This window comes from Schistocerca serialis, chromosome 1, assembly GCF_023864345.2.
Source record: "Schistocerca serialis cubense isolate TAMUIC-IGC-003099 chromosome 1, iqSchSeri2.2, whole genome shotgun sequence".
Lineage (NCBI taxonomy): Eukaryota > Metazoa > Arthropoda > Insecta > Orthoptera > Acrididae > Schistocerca > Schistocerca serialis.
In genome coordinates, this window is record NC_064638.1 from 637,052,880 (window position 1) to 637,076,915 (window position 24,036).

Here is a 24,036-nt window from a genome sequence, read left to right on the forward strand (position 1 = left end):
GAGTAGACTGCCAAGAACGATGTGCTCGAATTAAAAAGCATAGAACACAAGAATGCAGTCTTTTGCTCCTGATGTTCAATCGATATATCGGAGAAGCAATGAAGGAAATAAAAGAAAGCCTCAGCAGTAGAATGAAAATATAAATTGAAAGGAATTCAATGATATGATTCGCTGATGGCATTGTTATCCTGAGTGAAAGTGAAGAAAAATTACGTGATCTGCTGAGTGGAATGAATAGTTTAATGAGTGTAGAATATGGACTGAGAGTTAATCGAAGACAGACGAAACTAATGAGAAGGAGCAGAAATGAGATCAGCGAGAAACCTAACATCAGTATTGATGGTTATGAAGTAGATGAAGGAATTCTGCTACCTGGGCTGTAAAATAAGCAATGATGGACGTAGTAAGAAGGACATCACAAGCAGACTAGCAGTGGCCAAAATGGTATTCCTGGTCAACAGAAGTCTAGTATAGAACAAAGATCATAATCTGAGTTGCAATTTCTGAGAACGTAAGTTTGGAACACAGCATTGAATGGTAGCAAAACATGGCCTGTCGGAAAACTGGACTAGAATAAAATGGAAGCATTCGATATGTGGTGCTAGAGACGGATGTCGAAAATTAGGTGGACTGATAAAGTTAGGAATGAGAAGTTTCTCCACAGAATCGGAGTGGAAAGGAATATGTGGAAAACATTGACAAGGAGAAGGGACAGGATAGTAGGACAGTTGTTGAGACATAGGGGATTGGCTTCCATGATACTAGAGAGAATTGTAGAGTACAAAAATTGTAGAAGAAGACAGGGATTGGAATACATCCAGCAAATAATTGAGGATGTAGGTTACCAGTGCTACTTTGAGATGTAGAGGGTGGCACAGGAGAGGAATTCTTGTTGGGCCGCATTAAATCAGTCTGATGATACCCCCAGATATGTCGTCTCTGCTCTTCTCCTTATCGTTACTTCGTTTAATTTTATTTTATGGTTTCTTGCTAGTTTCCCTTCAAGAAGGCTAAAGTTGTTTTGTGAGGTGTTAGTGACAATGAAACTCTCCGACACCAGCTCGCAAGTTCGTGGAGCTCCGCATTGCATTTGTCCTCCAAATTTCGTTTGAAGTCAACACTTACAACTAACATTAAGTGATCTACAAATGCTACCAGTCCGCATATGTTAACGCTGGAACGTAACTTCTGTATTGGGGGCTCCAGCAGGTCGTTTCATACCTATGTTGTTCGGCGGGGACGCGTCACCGTATTGGCGCCGCCACATCTCAGAGATGTCCGGGAATGGAACTACCTTGTGCGACAGATATTGTCGGCCGGGTGGAACTGTATCAGGTGCTGGCGCTGCAGACTGACATGGCTACGCCTCGAACAAAGAGTGGTGTTGCTTGCCCCAGCAGCAGTTGGTGACGGAAGCGATGGCATGTGGCCAGCAGACCCGGGCTATCGGCGTCTGGCTGGTGGCGCCTGGCGACATTGGATGCCAAGCCGGTCAGTGCTGGAAAGATTTCGACCCTTCGCTCATCGGAGCTGATGCTGGCCATGGCGGGCAGTGTCAGAGGATGAGAGACCATGCTGGTTGCGCCAGCGGACGATAATAGTCGGCCGACGATTTCCCAGCCATGCACTGTTAGCCCACTTCACGTCTGTCGCCAATTCCGTGCCTATTGCCGGCTTTGAGGCCAGTATTTATACACGCCAGGCACTAGTATGTTCACATGCATACTCAAGGCGCCATGTAGTACACCTGTCGCAATACTGCAGGAGCGTCCTGCATTATGGTAACCGTGTGGCTGGACCAAAATTTCTGGTAACACCACCGGTTGCTGACCGAGTGGCTGTACCAACCTACCGACGGCGGAAGTAACGTCGGAAAACTGTCAGCTGACTGCTGCAAGCAGCGCGATTACAGTAAGCGCTTGCTTTCACCAGCCAGTGCCGTTTACACACAAGATAAACTACCCAGGAAAACAGCAGGAAACCAGTCTTCGGACTAAGGAACGGAACGCCTACTCCAACAATGACTGAAAAGTCTTAGTGAAATTATATCACGGTAATGAAATTATCGTAAATTTGACAAGCCAAGTTACCTGCATCGTCGATGTGAGTTTGTTCTTCTTGTTCAATTTCCAAACGTTAGTAGCGGCGAAGGTATTCTCTAAACATACATTATAAATGACGAAAGCAAATAAAACCAGTTAGAGCAACCTGGAGCTAAACGTTGAGGTAAGCTAGGCCGATAAGTAAGCAAAAAGAATAAGAGGTACATCGATAGAGGCCCAGCGAAAGTTGAGTTACAATACTCCATAAATGAATACACACTGATGGAAAAAAATCGCAGCACCAAGAAGGGGATGACTCGACGATCATGTGACCGGAAGTATCACCATCTTGGAACTTTAAAGTATAAAAGGAGTCTTGACAGCCGCAACCAATAAGTCTCCTGTGGTAGCTGAAACTGTCAATATGGGTATCTCCGAAGTGCTTAACATCCCTCAGCTTTTAGGGAAGAGGATGAGAGGACTCAAAGAACGCTTTGGTTTTTGGTTATTACTGGAGAACCTGAATAATCATGTTTCTGATATTCGCAACATAAATTGTACCAAAAATGATACGCTCCTTAGCCAGAATAATTTGAATGTGCTTACTTCTATTACAGAATCGTTTTTGCAATAACATTATGGTGATTAAAACCTGTGATCAGGTGGGCTGACATGAATATTTAGAGAAGGGACGGTCTGTAATGCTAAAGAAGGAGACGTGTGACTCATTTAACTTTTATCTAGATGGTAAATTCTCCAAGAAAACTGGAAATGCAAGATATTGAAGCAAAAAACTAAAACTTGAATACATGGCGAAGACAACTCCTATAAGGCAAGAATAAAAAATGCAATTGTAAAAAGGAGGAGGATATTGAAAATTTGCAGGTAAGACGGACATATCGCTTTAAACACAGTGTGTGTGTGTGTGTGTGTGTGTGTGTGTGTGTGTGTGTGTGTGTGTGTGTGTGTGTGTACATGGTATTTGTGCTGGACTGGATGTTGTGCACCTAGCAACAGAATATCCTTTTGTCGAGTTTAAAACCAACGGAATATCAACATTGAACGACCACAGGACTGTAAAAGTTGTGAACATGAAGACCTGTACCGAAATTCCACAAGAATGTGCATCAAAAGAGCTGGTAGCATACATCCAGAAAGATGTGGTTTGTTAGAACAAACGTGTTAGTTAAGAAAATAAGAGGTAACATAGGAATCACCAACTGCTGGCGTCTAGAAGAATTGCTGGAAGACACAGAGCTAATTTTTAAGGCCATGAAAGAGATAGTTTACAGGAAAAAATTAAGTATGTTTTGGATTTCGAGAACCAACGTTCTTTGTAACAGTCACATTACTGGCTGGAGAAGGAATTAGAAAGAGTCCAACGTAGATTTAAATTTTGGGATAAGAATTGAAATGGATGTTATTGGAACCACACCAAATAAAAATAAAGAAATTTTTGTTTTCTTTGTGTAAATGTTTATGTAGAACCTATAAAAATTGTACAAAAGTACTTGTTTCCAAATTCTCTCTGCCTTGCCAAAAAGTAAATAGGAAGACCCATGTTTAGAATAATCTGCCTGTATTGGAGGTGTGTAGTTTCATGACGTTTAAAAGTAGTTGAAACTACGTAGGTTAAGGCAAGATAACCCTAGACCCTTAATTATGTGAGCTATAAAGAGGAATTGGCGGTTATTGTTTATAACAAGCTCGCACAGGTCAACGTACAATTGAACTAATTACAAAGGATGCTAAATGGGAGGAGGAGGGGAAGAAGGGTTTCCACGTTGAGTGTAAGAACCACAATGGCGTAGATGATTCCTGTGGCTGGCCTGGATCGGTTCCCGGTAGTCCGCCAAGGAAGAGAGAATGGGGGAAGCAAGGAGCCGAATTGTGTAAGCCAACGTCGGATGCGTAACACGACACCGGAAGTGATAAGATCGTTACCTGGTACTGCTATTGAACTACAGAATACTAGAGCATATCGAAGTTCAAATGTTTCTAAATTCCTGGAGGACAACAAGCTTGTATAGGAAGAAAGAACGCATTTATAAATACCCACGTATGTGATGTACAACTTGCTTTATTCATACAGACATGCTCATCAGATTTCCGAAAAATGTTGTACACGGTACCACAACGTCGACCACTAACGAAATTTTGATGTACGAAAAATGTTTGTAGATATACGTTTGGCTCGAGGAATATTTGGCATATAGAATCCTTGTACTGGGCGGTGAATGCTCCACTGAAACGAAAATAACATTGAATGAGCTCCAAGGAACCGTAATAGAGTACCCGATGTTTTCAATAAACATAAACTAGTCATTACATTGGAACAGCAAAAGAATAAGAATTTTCGGTGATGATGTTGTTGTCTGTTGGTATCTATCGTCGTTCGATGTTCGTAGGGAACTACAGAAAGTCTCAGATTTCTGCTTGTTGTAATCAATAAAAATTCACTTCAGATGTGAGTAAATGTAAGATAAGGCCTATACCACAGATAAAGAACTCGATACTATCTGATTAAACGATCAAGCGTCAGCACCTGGAATAGTATAAGTAATACTAAGAACTGATGTGATAATCACGCGAAAGACTTAAATTTCCAGGAAGGATTCTGCGGGAATGCTTTGTACCTGTAAACGAAATCGCATACGAGACGTCAGTACGGTCAATTGTAGCGTATTTTCCCATTGTTTGGAGCTCTTATGAAGTAGGCTTGACGCCAGATATCAGCCTAATTAAAAGACGTGCTGTTAGCATCGTAACCTGTCAGTGTAGACCATGCGAAAGTCTAACAGATATGCTCGGGAAAATTAAATGGGAATCTGAAGAGGACAGACAATGCAGTTCTCTTGAAACTCTGTTGGGTTAATGGAGAGAAGCTGTTCTCGAAGAGTGCTGTGCGGCCATCAAGCTACCCCGTCGTGTATCTCGCACGAAGGACCAAAAGGATAAAAAAAAAGCTTATAGCACATATAGACACATTACACGAACTGAATAGTTCAGAAAATTGATAATACAGTGAGTTTGAAAAAGACGTCCCTAGCTTTTAAGTATAAAGTTAATGGGGAAATTAATGAAAAATTACATTGAGTATATTGAGTATATATCATGAAAAAGAATTCCTTCAAGTTTTGTCTAATGTTAGTATAACGTATTCGGGCCTCGAACACACAAAACATGGATCTGTTCAACAGAAAAATTCTCGGTCTACTTGGTGATTTTGCATTTGAAACACTCCTTGAAAGTTTTCCTTGGAAGATTTTAGCCAAGACGGATAGTTTTTGCTGTAGGTGGCTCACCACCATACTGACGTCCAAAATTACTATGTGCTATTATAGCTGACTCAGTTTTCACAAGCCAAATAACACAGTGCGCTTTCTGCTGCGAAGTACACGTAGTTGCTTAGTTGCTCTGCAGCGCGCAGCACGCACGCACGCCTGGACTGAACTGAGGGAGCAGAGGAAGAAAACAGCACTGCTGCCGGCTCAAGTTTTAAGCAGACCTGCCAATTGCAGGGGTGCCAAACCTGAATCGTGTATGTCACTTTGCACAGCTTCTAAGACACATTAAAACTAGGGAGTTCTTTTTCCAACACCCTGTATTTGTACAGTGTACTTTCCACCATGAACTTTACAGCGGCTTCCGAAGTGCACATACGATGTAGCTACAGAAATTTGGTAATCGAGATGATACAGTTGCGTTATACACGACACTTGCCAACCTCACTGATGCCAGGACGTCATACACTGAACTGTGTTGAAGCAAACAAGAAGCTTACCAGAATTCGATGCATGTCGCATCATGGTCGTTTAACACAATGCGGAAACATGGACCAAAGACAACCTTGCCATAGGGTGACACTGTCATTTCAAAAACACCACTTAAAAAATAAGTGAAGCATCCAGAAGGGGAGGCGGAAACGAAACTTAACGAGTTGAGAGGGTGTGAGATGTTATTGCAACGAAAAAAAATCTAACGAAATTTGCCACTTACCACTATCACGTTTCACCCATCTGGCATGGGCACATGCTCTGACTTAGAGGGGAAGTGTAATAAAACCGTTGTTGCCTTTCCTTAGGCGTGATGGCCAACAACTGTTGATGTTTCAGATACTGACACTGGGACGGAGTTGACGTCTGAGCTGGTCCCACACATGTTCAACTGGGACACATGTGGGGATCTGGCTGACCACAAGGGTACCACATCACGCGGGCAGTTCTTAGGTACACGTACCATGTGTGAACAAGCATTGTCCTGCTGAAAAATGTCGCCACGATACTATTACATCACAAGGCGAGGACTCGGGATGTTCATGACGTACCGTTTTCCTTCCACAGTTTCCTCAACGACCATCATCCGTGATCTGAACGCATAGTTGATAGCTTCGCACACCATGACGCCAGCGGTAACATCGCTATGTCTCTTCAAAACATTGTAAGAAGGGTGTCTCTGTCCTCTTTCTCCAAATTGCCGCCATAATCGCCACCGATGGTAATCCGGGGCACTGCAGGACTGTGATTCATCTGTGAGCACAACACGACGCTATTCGTTAGCAGTCCGCGCTAGCCCGTCACGGCACCAATCCAAACGCATCCGTCTGTGTTGTGATGTTCATGAGACGGTGGTGGTGGTGGTGGTGTGTCGGGGCTTTTGGGCGCTCAACATCGAGGTCATCAGCGCCCTGACACACATTTAAAAGAAACAAATGTGGACAGACCTAAGAAAACTAAAGCACACACTCAAACAAAGCAGGAAAAGAAGGAAAATGCTACCTAAGAAAGTAAAACCTAAGGAAAGGGGAGTGCCAGAAGACTGTGGTATGGACAGGTCAGCAGCATGATGGACCACAAGCGTGATGTGATCCACCCATTCCCGTACTTTATTGTGGCGGTCAAAGACAGCCAACCGAGTGAACAGTGGCCAGTTAGCCCTGCCAATCATCCACAATGGTGGCCGCGGCTCCAGCAATACACCATCCAGGAGATGAATGCGGATAGGGAAGTGATCGCTGGAATGAAGGTCGTCAATGACCTCCCAGTGAACAGAGTCGGTGAGGGTTGGAGAGCAGAAAGATAGGTCAATGGCTGAGAATGACCCTGTAGCAGTAGAGAAATGAGTCGGAGTACCTGTGTTGAGGATGCACAACACTTGAGATGTTAGGAGGCTCTCCAAAATTCGACCTCGAGCGCAAAGAGAAGTGTAGCCCCGCAGGACATGATGGGCATTGAAGTCTCCCAGGAGAAGAAATGGGCGGGGGAGTTGGTCGATAAGATCTGTGAGAGCGTCTAAGGTCATTGCATCCAGAGGGGGTAAATAAAGGGAGCAAACGGTAAGCCTCCGAGGTGAATAAATTTCAACTGCAACTGCTTGCAGGTCAGTATCCAGGGGGAGGGCAGAGGAGTGGTGGTCATTATTGACAAACACAGCGACTCCGCCTTTGGCCCTTTCTCCAGTCAGGTCATCTTTGCGATATGACGTATAGCCCCTTAGTACAGGAGCATCAGATGGTTTTAAATGCGTTTCCTGTAAACACAAGCACAGGGGGCGTTGCCGTGCTAGGAGGTTCAGTTCCTCCACATGTGCCCGGAATCCATTCATGTTCCACTGTATAATGGGAGCCATCTATCAGGGTGGGAGTACCTTCATTCTCACTTTCTGTTGGGGAGGAGAGCCCACAACAGGTGGAGGCTCAGTTTTGGGGCGAAATGATTGCCCCAGTCTGACATCAACCTCCATCGCCGCAGAAGAGGAGTCGAGAGAGACGTCAGGGAGAATGACATCCACATCAGGAGACTGTATAACTGCAGTCTCCTTTAGTGGGCGAGTCTTCACCTTTGTCTTTGGCTTCGATGTTCTGGCTTGAGGTGGCATTGGAGCCAAAACCTCAGAAGCAGTAGCGGGTGTAGCAGTGCCGGGCAGTGCACTAGACTGGACCCGGGAAGGGGCAGGAAGTTCCATGATGTTAGCTACCACAGCCTGGTCAGATGGCCGAGGGGGAGCAGCAGGCTTCACAGGAACGGCAGCAGCACACGTACATTGACAAGCGCAGGTGCTAGTGCAGACAGTAGCAACCTCCGTTTGTGTAGCGGCATCGGTTTTCAAGACTGGTTGTTTGAGAACGGAAGAAAAGGAAGCAGCGAATGTGGGCGGCTGCATGGACTTGTAGATTTTCTTCGCCTCACCACACGGGATGCGTTTTGTAGTTTTTAGTTCCTGGATCTTCCGTTCCTCAAGGAAAACTCTGCATTCCCTACTCCACACAGGGTGATCCCCAGAGCAGTTGACACACTTGGGAGGAGAGGAGCAACCAACTCCCTCATGGGCGGCTTTACCACAATTCCCGCAAGTGGCTTCCCCTCTACAGCCGAGAGTAGTGTGTCCAAAGTGTTGGCATTTGAAACACCGCATGGGGTTGGGGTAATAAGGCCGTACACTGAGACGTAGGAAACCTGCCTTCACATGCTCTGGCAATTTGGTGGTGTTAAATGTAAGGATAAACGAGTCAGTCTTTATGAGAGCACCATCCACCCGTTTCATAATGTGTTGCACGTCCACAATTCCTTCCCGGGACCATTCAGCCCTCAGTTCGTCTTGGGGAATTCAACGAGATCTCTGCAAGTCACAACACCCTTGCTGTAGTTCAAGGTGTTGTGAAATTCAGTCTCTATCGCAAACTCCCCAAGAAATTGTGCCTTCTGAAGGTTCTGGACTTGCTGGAAGCTAGATGTTTCAACCAACAAGGTGCCATTTCGCAAGCGCTTTACAGATTTTAATGTGCCAGCAATACCTTCTAAGCCCTTCTGTATATAAAATGGCGAAACTTTTTCAAAACTCCCATCTTTTCTTTTAATTATGAAAAACACATTCTGCGAAGCAGCATGCGTTCTGTTACTACTACCTGAATCAGGAGGACTGGCTACACGAGCCCTCTTGTTGGATTGGGTGTTAGAACCCACCAGCGATCCACCCTTTCCGCTGGCAGGAGAAGAATAAAAGTTCGAGGGTTCCATCTCGGTCCCACGAGCAGCTAGGGAACTAGAAGTCCACCTAGACAGAGCCCCGCGTGCCTAGGTAAGCCTTATACAACTGGGGCGCGGCAGGTGCCCCAGAGGTTGCCCGCTTGCGACTGTTCCACCCCAACAGCCATGCATCTTATAGGCGCGCAGCACACCGTAAGATTGAGGGGTTTTTATAGAGGTTTACCTTCCTCGCAATCCAGGCGGTCAAGCCAAGATTACCATTCCCCGCAGCACACAACGTTCCACCGCCGCGCCATGCGGTGGTCGCTGAAGCATGTCCGGTGGTTACGGTGACAGGAGACTGGTGGCGCTGACCAGTCCCCAGCTCAGGACCCCGGGGTCGCCAAGCCCGTACTCAGCAAATGAATGCTGAGCCCTTGGGGGGTCATGAGACGGTAATTCCGTAGTCTGGCTACAGCTGGTCTCAGACGAAAGGTGCTGCATGACGCAGAATTTTGCAGGGAGACCATTAACTGTCTCGGATGCGGGCGCAGATGTGAAGAGGTTACTATGTGCTTGGTGCAAAATGCGGCGATCTTCCACTGTGGTGACCAGACGAGTCCTACCGGAACATAGGGCCACTGCCTCATCGGAAGGCACAACAAACCTGTATGTTGTACTGTTTGACGTACCAGACAAATGGCGACCCACAATAATGCCCGTTTTAAGCTTCAGGTGCTGGTAACGCTGTCTCATGTCTCATAAGAGTACACGGCATCCCCGTGTCCTTCACAGTGACCACTCAACATACGACGCTGTTCGCGCCACTAATATGCACCATCAGGCCTGAAAACAACACCAACATCACTAATACACGCTTTTTGATGTTCCCTGTCACAGAGAATTGAAACTTTAATCATTTACGTGTGTGTACGTGTAACATATGACGACGTTTTCTAGGTGCTTCACAATTTTTTTATCAGGCAGTGTATTTTAGTACTCCAGTATTCGACACGCCCAAGCAAAAGGCGATAAAGAAACTATCAAACTAGATTTTATGTCGGCCGCGGTGGCCGAGCGGTTCTAGGCGCTTCAGTCCGGAACCGCGCGACTGCTACGGTCGCAGGTTCGAATCCAGCCACGGCATGGATGTGTGTGATGTTCATAGGTTAGTTAGGTTTAAGTAGTTCTAAATCCTAGGGGACTGATGACCTCAGATGTTAAGTCCCATAGTGCTAAGAGCCATTTGAACCATTTTTGAAGATTTTATGTGTGCGTGACACGACGTGAGAGAGGTAGAAAGTAGAGTTGAAACTGCCTCCTTTCAACGTTATTTGTATAGTATAATTATAGCACATTGTTTTCTTGTTTGATAGTTCAAAAGCATTGCCAGCGTATAATATAAGTGATAATTTTGACGAGCTCATGATACATGGTTCCCGTTCGAAAGTGCAACGTCCTGCTGAAAATAATAATTTTAAAAAAGTACTATCTGTCGATATCCACACATTATTCAGAATAAAGGGTTAAATCACAAAAATATATTTATGTTTGTAGTTTTTTGTGTCTTTTATTTTACAATGCAAGACCACAATTAATTTCGTTAAGTTCTGTACGCCTCTAAAACCTGTCCCGCATAGTCTCGGCGAGTAGTTATGGTGTGGAACACGTATGAGCTTCACAAAATATTTACAGAAACGCGTAAATCCCATCAGCAGTTTACCCGTGATAGGACACTGTCGGTTCCGCATTGGACGGCACGAAATCATTAACGCTTTCGGCGCGAACTAACCGATACTGTTTACCCTGGGCAACTGTCTGTGACGTCACAGGCGCACCTAACGGCACTCCCAGTGTTTGTCGGAACTGGTGGCGTGTTTGTTAACAACTGGATTCGCTGAGGGCCCAGCTGATGAAGGCAGACTACAGCGATATCGCCCACTCGCCGTTACTCGTGCAAGTAACCTATAGTGACAGGTTCGAATGCAGAACCGTTAGTGCAGGCATTCTTGTCTCTTGTTCAACACGAACTCTGAAAAAGATAAAAGGATGGAAATTCAAGAAACCAGTGTTAAAATGTTGTTTCGAGAGCTGTTTGAAGAAAGGTATGGAAAGATGTGTTTATAAAACCAAACACAGTGCAGCAGCGCACTCATCTTTTCGTTTAATCTCTTACGGCAGCTCGCCCTTTGCACCCCTTTAAGCTTTATTTTGTCAAGGCAAACGCAGTTTAAAAGCGTTTTTCCCTAAAAACAGCTAGATAGGCTAAATACAGAAAAATACTGTGTATATAATTATGGAAACGTTGGTACCAGGCACTACACTCCGGCCGGAAGTAAAAGTGAATGCTGACAAAAGTGCTGCAAAAAGAAAAGGAGAATACATCGTTTTAACATAAAGAAAAACGTTGGTTGTATCTATGTCTTTTTAGTTATTCCAGCGATATATCTATATCCATGGCATTGTGAAATTTTACTGCCTACTGCAACTGCAAGCATTTAAAATGTACAAGTATTGCGAAAACCACTATGTCGTGCACAAATTCTGATGAACAGAGTCTTTCATAACGTTTAATAACGAGGAACTTTCCTGCATTATGTCAGAATCACTATGGTATACAATGTATCTCAAACTGGCAAAACTGACTGCGCGTACACTAACAAAGACGTCTTTCTGAAATGTGGCCGAATTACTCCTCTGGCATGTCCGCAAGTAGTAATGGCCTAATTTTTCTGTTTTAATTTGCTCGCCAGTTACTGCCCAAGAAATGACCCGAAGCACACGTCAAGTATCATATTTGTTTCAACCGTCCGCCGTTTTATTATTTTATCAAATTAAAAAAAACTGTGCTGTTAATACGTGCACAATATCCTATAGATTAAGTTTTTTTTTTACTTCACATTACACTTACAGCTGTAGGATTCAGTCATGAGCACTCATCATTTTACACAGAGCATCTTCAGCTTCTCGGATGTGGGGACTTAAAGATGGCTGAATTACTTTAAAAAAATCAGAAAATGTGCAAAAATCAGTGAATGATGTGGAAGAAGACTTACGGTGATTGCTTTATTAGTTAAAAATTGTAAAAATTGCTTATATTATACGTAAGTGAGGAGAATAAACCCTTATTAGAAGTGACAGAGAAGAGACGCGAAGTTTATGAGAGTGCGAGTTTCACAGGAATCTAAACTCTAAGAATGAAATCGAACTTCACGAAAAGTTTACTAAAAATCTGAAACAAGTCAGGAAGCAAATATGAATCGGATCAGCAGTCTGACCTATCACACGTAGTCGGAGGTTCGAGTCCTCCCTCGGGCATGGGTGTGTGCTGTTCTTAGCGTAAGTTAGTTTAAGTTAGATTAAGTAGTGCGTAAGCCTAGGGACCGATGACCTCAGCAGTTTGGTCCCATAGTCCTTACCACAAATTTCCAAATTTTATCACACGTAGAACAGACCACGTCGTTCTCAAAGATCAACAGATGTAGGAGATATTTCGGAACTACTCGTACCATAAGGGAGTACTAAAGGGCTATAATAAAATGAGTGTATACGATCTACAAGAAACGTCGGCAAGTCCAAAAGGTCTTTTGCAGACGTTTCTGTAATGTATTGGAAGAAGAAATCAAGGGAAGATTTTCAGAAAGTGGATGTTTGGTGCAGGGACTATCAATTGACTCGAAACGTAAATGAACGTCATTTATTGTGTGTATACAGGCGAATAGATTTGCTGAAGTTCGATTACAGTAGCGTTGATAAATTACTAGCAACAGTAGTAATTGTAAAAGACCTAGGAGTAAGAGCTCTTAACGATAAAAAATTGGAATGGCCAGATAAGAATAGTTCCCAGAGAAGCAGACACTAGCCTGAAATTCATTGGGAGAGTACAACACCCTTGTTTCATCGAACATTAGTCGTTGGTCTGGGAGGTGGTTTAATAAAAGAGACAGAGAAGATCCAACAAAGGGCTGCGCGTTTGGTCCTGGATTTATACCAGGACGCTATGGAGATGTTCGATAAACTCCAATGAGAAACACTACGAGACAGCCATTCTACACCAGTGTTAAATTCCCAAGAGCGTACGTTCCATGAAGAGCTGAGCAGCATTTTATTTCCTTCCAAATATGTCTCGCGAAATTACTTCAAAAAATGGTTCATATGGCTCTGAGCACTGTGGGACTTGACTTCTGAGGTCATCAGTTCCCTAGAACGTAGAACTACTTAAACCTAACTAATCTAAGGACATCACAAACATCCATGCCCGAGGCAGGATTCGAACCTGCGACCGTAGCGGTCACGCGGTTCCAGACTGTAGCGCCTAGAACCGCTCGGTTCGACATTACTTCCACGAGTATTTCAGTGACGTCGGAACTCATGCGGAAACAACCGAACCGACATTCGTTCTTTCCAAGCACAATTGGCGTCAGGATCTGGAAGTACGGAAATGGAACCACGGTCACCCATAACGTAATGTGGTTTTCAGAATATGGATGTAGATGCAGCTGTATGGTAATTTCACAAACATCTCCCGCAGGACTATAACGGTAAGATTCTCTCTGTTGTTCTTAACGCAGCACCTGGCAATGCAACTGCGCGATTGATGTTGGCACATCTGTATTGTATAAATAATCTTCTTTCTAATTTAAAAGTTCGTCTCATTGTACTTACTTCTCCAAACAATGATGTAACGCCAGAGAAAAGAATAATGAAAGAAAGGTTACAGGCTGACTGAACTGTATTTATTACGAAATATAGTGCGTACTAGAGTGCAAAAAACTGATATACAAATACAGCTACTATTTGCACTTACTACCGAACTGTGGTACGCAAGGCAACATATGCATCCAGCGTATTTCCCGACCTAAAGAAATTCGTGACTTGAACTGGATAGAACATGCCACGTGGTTACAGTAAAAGTGCAGCTGCTCATAGAGGTCCAGTGTCGGTTATAATTATCATATTGCAGGGAAACTTGTAGATATGCTAAAGAGTAAATGCGGAACAGATTTACGCTAGAAAAAAAATAGTTCCAATTTTGACCATCAGGTGCAAATCTGGCGCTGTTAATGCACGAAAGACATATAGAAATGTTATTTCAAATTGCGGGCAACCGCAGCCAAATTTTCGTATTTTGAATGAAATTATCCGCACTGGTAGTAAAATACTTTTTATTAAAAGTCAAACCGGTTTCTTGTTAATTTGAAGACGCACTCTCAGCTGATCTCTATAAAATTAATCAGCAATTTTTTTCAAAGCATTCTTAACAATGGTCTGAAGAATAAATCAACAGTGAAAAAAAGGAAGTATTTATTGCAGTAGTTGAAGAGTACTCACAGCGATCGATTTTTAACAAGTTACAGCGGAAAGGTAAATGCCATTCACGTCAAGTTGTAAACAAACAACGCGCTGAAAACGGCTGTGTATAATTAAACATGAAGGAGATAGCAGAACCTATAAAATTAAAAACTGGATAAGAAGCAAACAGGCCAAACAATTCTGTACACTAGTCAAGCACATAGACGATTTCAATGTATGAAGGCGATAAACTAGAAGAGACCTGCCGTGCCACGAGTATGCGCGTGGTTGAGCGGCAGCATACAAGGCATTACTTACCGCTCTGCAATGCAGAAGATGCTTAGAAGCGACGGGAGAAAAACCGTCGCTATACAAAGCGTGAAGGGTGGAGGCGACTGTGCATGCGGTGAACTACGAAAATAAATTATTTATCCTTATTGATTTAGTACGAGTAACCTGTGGATGCGTCTTCAATTGATGTGACACTGCTCGTGACGTTTAATAAAAAGCATTTTACAGCCAGTGCAGGTCGTTTCACTCAAAACGTATACAAATATTTCCATGTGTAATGGATTATGAACAAGGTCAAACAAGTGAGAAGTCGTAATGTTTATTTTATTATTAACCACTACAAACACAATTTGTTAATTTGGTCACCGAAGACGTGGACGAGATGCAGCATCCGTAAAACGACGTCACCAACAGTCACTCGCAGCAGAATCTGAGCAACGTGTTCTTCTATACTGGCCTGCAGAACAGTAAGAGATCGCGTACGGGACTACAAGTCCCACCGCCACACCTTCACCTGCCCATGTTAGGCAAAATTTTTCTGCCTGACTCATGTAGCACTATCACCGTCAGAGGGTGGTACGGGACTACAAGTCTCATCGCCACACCTCCAAAGTGAATTGCAGTGACGCAGTCACTGCCCTGTGGAAATTTACTGCCTCACCAACACAGTTAGACCGCAATAGACCGGTGATGCTGTATTGTAACATATCACCCCGGACTACAAGTCCTAGTAAGAGATCGAACGTGTTCTTGGTATGTGCGTTCTGTTAGTTGTTGCTATCATCAACCTTAATGTGGTCATCAGTAAAATCACGTGACAGAAATATAGAGATGCCTATCTTCAATGTAATTATTGGCATCTATTCAACTCTATCCACTGAAAGTAGAAATCATGTGTTGTACAAGGCCCCCAAAACGCGTGGACTTCACGGTACACCTAACAGCACTGCAGGGCTTACTTTCTTCGTGGAAGAACGGACCCGAGAATAAAGGTGCCTGTAAATCCTCACCATACAGTCATATGCATAACACATGTTTTAATAGTACCCCAGATTCGGCAGTTCTGTGTATTCACTGCGAGCCGTGGGTAAAATGTGCATCGTCACTCCATAGAATATTGCCCGGCCTCGTTTCATCAACTTCTATCCGTGCTGGGAACCGAAGAGCACATTCAGGACGTTACTGAGGATCATAGGGTTTCAGTTGCAGCGTCGTCTGGGTACTGTACGGTTACCGGTCTAACATACACCGTACTGGTCACCATGCGATGGACAATTTTCGTGACGCTGCACGAGCACTAGAACTACCCACGGCAGGTGCAGCATGATCAGATACGGAACAGCAACATCAGTAGCTTCCACCGGGATAGGGCGCCTTCTTCTTCCAGGTGTCAAACGAGGCTCACCCGTGTTTTCGAATTTCATTACCATCTTCGTTAAACCATTAATGACATCGGACCTCTCCAGATATTCCAGTCGGCAATACTCTCTCAATACTGCAGTGTAATTATTGTCGTTCGCACAAAATAGGTTCACATACATCGCACGGTCTCTCTCTTCGATAGCCGTACTATTCAGCCACGTTATGGCTTGTCAAATGACAGCGTTGGTGGCATACGGTCGTACAAACAATGTACCTGGTACCTAAATTGTATCTAATTATTTTCCATTGTACACAGGTTCCACATTAGCGTATCTATTCAGATTCGCTGCCATACGACATTTGCAGCCCACACAGGATCTCAGTTAGTGTTAATTACTACCACCAGCTACTAAGCGTTAATCAGCAACGAAATACGGGTCGAAAACAAAGGAAGTTAAAATCTCCTTTTTCCTGAAGCCACAGGGTAGACTTTTGATGTAACTTACTGCAGTCGCAGAGTAACAAGCGGATCTACTAAAAATGCAAGTCGTAGAGACGAACCTCTCCTCTTAGTGTTGTGGCACTCCGTTTTGTTGCAGTAAAAGTGATGGACATTGCTACTTTTTTTCCTGTTTTTTTCTCAGATTTCCGTTTGAGAGATTGCATTTTATAACTTCACATTAGTTTCTGGTTCTGCGGCTGCATATAATACAGAACAAAATATCATCGATGGATGAAAATGCAGAATATAAAAAGAGTGAAAAAATACGAACAGGGAAATGAAAAAATAAATGATAGTCATGTTTTTAAAGCATGTCTGATCGATACAACAATACGCTGCCATGAGTTAAAAGTTACCTGCAGATACTATGAGTGAGTCTCAACACGCTATGACACTGAAGTAAAGTATTACTTGATAAGCGTGCTTCAATGTATTCTCATTTCATCACTCCTCTATGGCGAAGCAACTGATGACCATGTTGCTGATTAGAAAACGATCTCCCCCCCCTCTCCCCCCCAAAAAAACCCGACTAGGACTTAACTTCCTGTTCTGGATATCAACGTGGTCAATTCGTCAACTACAAGAACCATTCGTCAACTTATTATTGTTGTTTACAAAAGTACATTAAACTTAATTTGGTCACGACTTACAAATAGTCTGGAAGGTGTATAACGTAAACGCTCTTAGACCTTTAGAAATTTCGAAAGTAAAAGACATATCGTAGATTAATTTATTAACAAAATAAATGCAATCTTTTTCGTATAGGAACAGGTTTGCATAGACTTGGAAACGTATTCCTCGTGGAAGGTGTCACCTGTGTTAAAAGTCCTTCGAGGCGTGCTACTGCTACACCATATTAAAAATACGCTTAAAAACATTGCAATTCTGTTTATGCTAAAATAGTGTTTGTTATAAACCCTCTATCATTATTGTTGCTTTGAGAACCGTCAAGGTAAAATCCAACAATACCATATATTCACCTGACATAAATATTCACTTGACGGAAGTTATTAAATTCGAACAGTTAACATATTTTACAGTTTCACTGGAAGCGATCTTGATTCTTACATTCGTATTGGATATCATTGCATTCGGACTCACACATAATTATGATGAATCCATCTTTCAATCGGGACTAGTGATCATACTTCAACCGTTGCCAGATGTTGTATCGTCGACTTTTTACTGTAACTTGCAACAAAAATATCATCTGGATGTATATTTGTCGATTAATATTTCTCCTGGAACCGAGCACTAATTTTTTTCACTAGAAGCACTTGAACGGCGAAAAATAAGCATTTGAGTACATCGTGTGAAATTTAGTTGACAGAAAATCTTCCTATTACAATTTTAAACTATAAGCTTTGAAACTGCTCGTATCACTAACAGATGAACGTAAGTTATAATAAACGACTCTGAGTGTAATTTCGAGTATGAAAATTTGTGTACGGTAATAACGTTCCACTGTGAGTATTCATAATCCATTCACGCACAGTCGTGTTGCCTGTCAAGCCACTTGCGGGCATAAAGTGGCTGAGCCTGTTACTTTTGGTATGTAGCTCCAGGAGGCTACTTAAAAAGAAGTGTGACGCAAATTATTCAAATTCCCGATAGGTATGTTCACGCCATGTTAACGGTTCCCGGAAGTCGTTACAATTATGTAGGATACTTGTAACATATGCTGCTTCCTCCCTTTATGCCTATAGATTATCGGCATCTATGTGGCAGTTAACCACTACAATTTATCTTTTGCCAGACTCGTTTCACGATAATTTAGTGAGGAACTTTTAGTGGCCTGAAATTGAAGGAAGGGATCTGACAGAAAACTAACCTCACTTACTCAGTTCAGTATAGGCAGACAGAATCTAAAAGGCTTTCGTATTAGTAAAAACTTAAGTTAAGCAAAATTCTACTTTCAGGCATTGCAAACCATAAATACAGACTGTTACGGTATACGTGCAGATATTGCGATCATTGGTACTTTGATATGAACCAATTTCAGGTTGTAAGTTGTTCTTTCTCTAGCAGTCCACCCGCAAGTACATCACTTAATTTACTACCTGACTTCTCTGTATGGTCGTAACTGCACCGATAAGTGGACTACGCCTGTCGCTATAGACTTTCCTTTTGCCTAAAAATTCCACACGTGAATAGCTATCCTGCTGTCCAGGGGGAAATCGACTTTAATAGCTTGCTTGCGACACGCGTCGTAACCAAACTAAAAACATACACCAGTAATATCTATAAGTATTAGTCTGCAGACGAAGTAAATACTTACGTATTGTTGCTCAACATACTGCCCACAGTCATGGCTAGAAATATCTGTAGTTATATCCCTAACACACTGAATCGTCAAATTGGAGAGTGCAAACGAAATTTACACATTTTATTGCTGAGAGCAATGAAATAAACTATTACTTAACTAAAAATTCATACATTACGGATTTGTTGACTATGTAATACGTTTTTTGCTCAGAATGACAGTTGTACTGAAGTTTAATTAATATTCTATTCATTCACTAAACATCAAGAAGTCTTTTTCGTGTTACCCCAATGTGTTCACCAGAAATTCGATTTCATTGAGAGACTTTTGCGTTTATGGAGAGTAGGAATTAGTCACCATGAACTTCCGTTACACAGTTCTGGGCAACAGTGGATATTCAGACATGGAACCACCGGATCGCCAATGTACTCTGCGGATGTCAGATGTTTTTAATAAACGAGCAGTGCACTTCGATACGGGTAAGCGACAACTTGGTTCAGGAGCGACTGTAAGAATGATATCATTGGAGGTATTTGTAATTTACCTTAAACCTGTATGCTTTAAAGACAATCATAAGAGTTTATTATTGTGTTACAGAGAGCAGCCAGAAGATTCGCAGGAATTAAATACTGTCGAGAATAAGTAAGACTGAATACAGGAATTATTGATCACTGGCTATCAAACACACCAAGAATGTCAAGAGTCGTATCACCTTGTGGCCATCTAATAATACTACTCGTATACGAAGGAGATGATGTATAAATGTGATCTATTGTTGAGAATGTTAGATTGGTTTCCCATCTGCTATGGAACAAAGAGCTGTGGCAGACAACAAGTTATGACTTAAATGGAGTGCTGTGTAAATGTTCATATTAACTGTACGTCCTTGCATAGGTATAGTTCCATAATCGACTGAGTTGCGACTCTGAAATTATACCAGTGAAACCCAGGACGTATAGAAAAACAACTTTCTGCCTTTCTAGTAGTTGAGTAAAATTATTATACCACAGTAAACTACTTTTGGAGGAAGAACCTATTTTCGAAGAAATAACTTATGAAGTGTTGTGGTTGTTCGTGCCTTAAAAGAATGGGCTGACAATCTGTAGTGATGTTGGACGTGTTCATATTAAGTGCTCTATCCTTCCTTGGTTAAAGTTGTTGTACAGGACAACCATATAGGGTGGCGTAGTTTCTATTTTAGATTATCAGCGTACTTCATTTCATTTCATTTTTACACAATAAATAGCCACAAGTTAATAAACGATAGTAGATTTCTCTGCTCAAATAATATAAGGAGTGAAGGGTTTCTATAACCATATTGTCTATGATTTATACGGTGCGCAACATGTACCATATAAACATTGATGGTCTATCTTAGAGCACACTTTGCCCTTACGACAGAATGCAACTGACCAATTCTTTGCGCCTTACATGTCAGTAGATGATAATCTGCTATTTTCAGGACATATGCAGGCTGCTAGGTAGAAAGTAATTTCGACTGAAGTCCATGAATTGATATAGAAACGAGAAATTCAGCTATTCCAATAGCAAACGTGTAAACCAATTTGTGCCAAAATATTGGCTGTACAATTTATTAACAAAGTAAGATACGTGGTGAGATTTACACTATTCACGGGCCACATTACCGATTTGGTGTCGATCCTTCAACTGACGAATACATTTCGTTCTGCTGCTACAACAAATGTTTGTGGTTGGCATACATACCTATTTAGTTAACATATTATAAGTAACAATACATCACTGGAGACATGGAGAAGATGAATATTTTGTTCAGGTAGCACGGAAATGGAATGACCCAACACATTCTACTAACACCGATAAGAATTTTTAAGCGGACTCTCTACACATATTGTGTAAAACAATTAATTCAATAATATTTTATTTTAAGAAAAAATTCTTTCCTCTTCTAACCAAAAATATTTTCTAAATATTGAAAAACGTTAGAGATCAATCAAAAACAGAGCACATTTTGACAGTATTACTGACCATACTTGAGCAGTGCTGCGGATTCCCTTGTAGCTAGTAGCAATAGTTCATTCCTATTGTTGTACGAGTCACATTTATTATATCGAATGTAAATCATACGGTTACAGTAATCTTGTGAGCACTAAGCGACAATAGACAGGAGTCTATATGCCACGCGGAAGCTACTTCTAATGCAATCCCACAACCAAACTAACCTGATTTTAGTAAGAGGTATGTTGCAGAAATCGTTAACTGCAAAAAGAATGACGCAGTGTGTCGCACGGTTAAGAAATGCCGCTCACGGCGTACTGCATGCGCGCTTAGCGGCGGGCGCCAGAGAAGCAGCCAACCCGCGCTACAGCCGCGACTACCTGTTGTCTGAGACAGACAGATGCCGGCACACGCTCACACCTGGCGGAGTCAAGGCGGCGACGCGATGGCCTGCCTCTGCCACAGACGGCATCGCTTTCCGCTTAAGCAGTGCCGTCCCTCTTCTGTATTGGCTTCACATTTAAAACAATGAAATGGTAATCTAGCACTGTAATGCAATACCTAACTGAACGTTGCAGATTCCAACACAGAGCCGTACGGCAACAAGGGAACGCCTGTTACTATTCGTGACAACTTTAATTTCTCACGGTTTCCACTTTCGTAAAAAACACAAAGTTTCAGGAATCGAAAACGAACATTTATGAATGTGTTGTGTAACTTATGGGCTGTGCGGCTGGTCCAGGTGGAGGTTCGAGTCCTCCCTCGGACATGGGTGTCTGTGTTTGTCCTTAGAATGATTTAGGTTAAGTAGTGTGTAAGCTTAGGGACTGATGACCTTAGCTATTAAGTCCCATAAGATTTCACACACATTTGAACATTTGAACAAGTTGTGTAAGTTACAGTTAAGTGCTTCATGCCAAATGCCTGGATTCAATCAATGTATGTTTTCTTAGTTTCTGCGGCCCAGATAAACAGATGTGTGATTTAGCTTTAATTTTAATTTTTTCATAAATGAAACAGGAAATTGTAGAATAAGTATTTCAGTTACGTCTTGACGAGCAGGAAGTATTTGGTGTATATTTCCCAGTGAAAAGGTATATGATTTCAGTGTTTATTTGCTCCTTATAGATTGAATTGTGTGCACATTTCTTGTCGTAATGTATCGTAAATATACGAACAGAGCAGTCCGACATTCAATTAGGCTCAATAGTAACTGGTGGCTGTATTACTTAGAAAATGTTTGTACTTTTCAAGCGAAGTTAATACAGACAGGTTGCTGTTGAAGAAAAAAAAGGCTTACTTCAGGATTATAGTGTAGTCATGAGGAAAGAAATTTCGTACAACTGTCATTTGCTGTGGCAACGGATATCACAATGCCCAGCGATTTGAACCACCGTATATAACAGCCCTGTAAACAGTATGACCCCTTTGGACTTAGCAATATAGTGTCCTAATACTGCTTTACTACACGATTTCCTCGAATTTCTCTTAGTAGTTAAGAGTATAAAAAGGAAATCGCAATCTTATGACGCCAGACGTTTATTTTTCCGTGGGGTACAGTACTTGTATCAGAATGGATTAAAATATGTTAGATTCTTGATAGCTAGAAAATTGGCAATTGTTACGAATTTTAGCGATGGAAAACAAAACCAGTGACCTCTAAAAATTAACTCTAAATGGGAATTTATTTGGTATTAACTAGGATAAATTTAAAAACAATACCCTTTCTACCATCGTTTTTCCTCAAATGGATACTTCGTTAAGCTCTTGAGTGTGTGCTCATTCTCAAATACACAGCGGATGTGAACAGACGATCCACTAAAGTATTATGAAACAGAAATCATACAGCATGCCTAGTTATGAAGAGGATAGGTATCCACCTATGACCACCACATTCGTCAATGTGCAAAGCATGTAATTCCTCTTTAATACCCTCACGAGAAGACTAGGTCAATAACACATTTTACAGCTGACGACAAGCGCTCACTCAAACCTACCTAGTAGTGCTTGAGAAAGTACTCTTTTAAATTAATACGTTGCTAGAAACGACGTATTTTGATGATAAACGCAAAAAAAATTATTGGTGTTCTTGAACCTTGCCAAACATTTTTATTCGTTCGTGATAACAGCAGAAAAAAAGTGATATTGGCACATAATAGCATGCTCCGCAGTTCTTTAAGTTTACGCAATCCGTTAATTCGAAACGTGACCAACGTTTCAAATACTCTTCAGCGGTTCACCTCGGAGGCAATGCTGTGAAGTGCTGTACCTCAAGAATTTGCCTGGAGCCTCGATTGCGGCCTGAGCGAGCAGCGGCGGCCTACCTGATGGAGAGAGGGGAGGCTCCGCTGGATCCCGCGCGGACGCCGTGGTCGCTCTGCCTGCCGCGGCTGCCCCTGCGTGCACGCTACTCGGGTCGCAGCTGGCGCCGCGCGCTCTGCGCATGCGCGCCGGCGGCTCCGCTGCGCCTGCCATTCATGCCCGGCCGCCTGGCTCCGGGTCGCCGCCTTCCCACGCGTTGCGGACTTGCCTACCCGGTACCTCCTCAGCGCTGCCGGCGGACTTGCAACACACGTTTGCTTTATTCATAACACCACCGAGAGTGTTCCACTCGTATCTCTGTGTGATCACCTGCCGACCGAGATCTTGTGTTATGCATGTGGAGGACTGGTTATATAAGGATGAGAGGACCGCCCTCATAGTCTACGTACTTGAACAATGTTGTAGTCTACGTACTTGACATTTAGGGGGAGCAGCGATCTGCTGTTGTTTGCTGATAATGTAGCGTGGCACGGTGTAATATGTTGATATTTCCTTGCTACTGTAGTATTACCTTGAAGCTGTGAGAAAGGAGGACAGGCGTTCCAAAACGCGGAAGCAGAGACGATGCTGAGGGCAGACTAAACTAGGAGAGATGTTGTTACATGAAGTAAACAGTAAGGGGAGAGCCTTGCGAAAATGCAGACGTCCACAGACGCGGTGCCAGGGCGTTAGTTACTCTTCAAGGAATTAACATGTAACTTCATATGTCGTCTAGACGCTGTAGTAGGTTGTCACCGTAGAACTCTAACCAACATATTTGATGTGTCTTAAAATTTCCTTTAATTGCAACTTGTTCAGTGGCTGTTTATCTTGTCATTCGGGCCTGAAATTGTGTCATATATTCTAGGCTGCCATAAATATTACTGAGCACTGAGGTCGAAATTGAGCCTTTTTTGTATTGAAAGTTGTTGCTTCCTTGACTAACGACTATAAAATTGGCTACGTCCGTTATAAGCAAACGCAAGCGGCCGAGTGAATCTTAGGACATTTGAGTGATTAACTTCCATAACTCTGGTGCGA

The 24,036-nt window shown here is 42.6% G+C and overlaps 1 protein-coding gene across 1 annotated transcript in view; it reads right to left on the bottom strand.

The window, feature by feature from the left end:
• LOC126457960 (GTP-binding protein drn-1-like) overlaps positions 1–23,060 on the bottom strand; it is a 336,213-nt gene extending 313,153 nt beyond the window's left edge. Inside the window, exon 1 of the mRNA XM_050094712.1 lies at positions 23,019–23,060. The gene's annotated coding sequence lies outside the window, so the exon portion shown is untranslated. The remainder of the gene's footprint in view (positions 1–23,018) is intronic.
• Between the last annotated feature and the right edge of the window lie 976 nt (positions 23,061–24,036).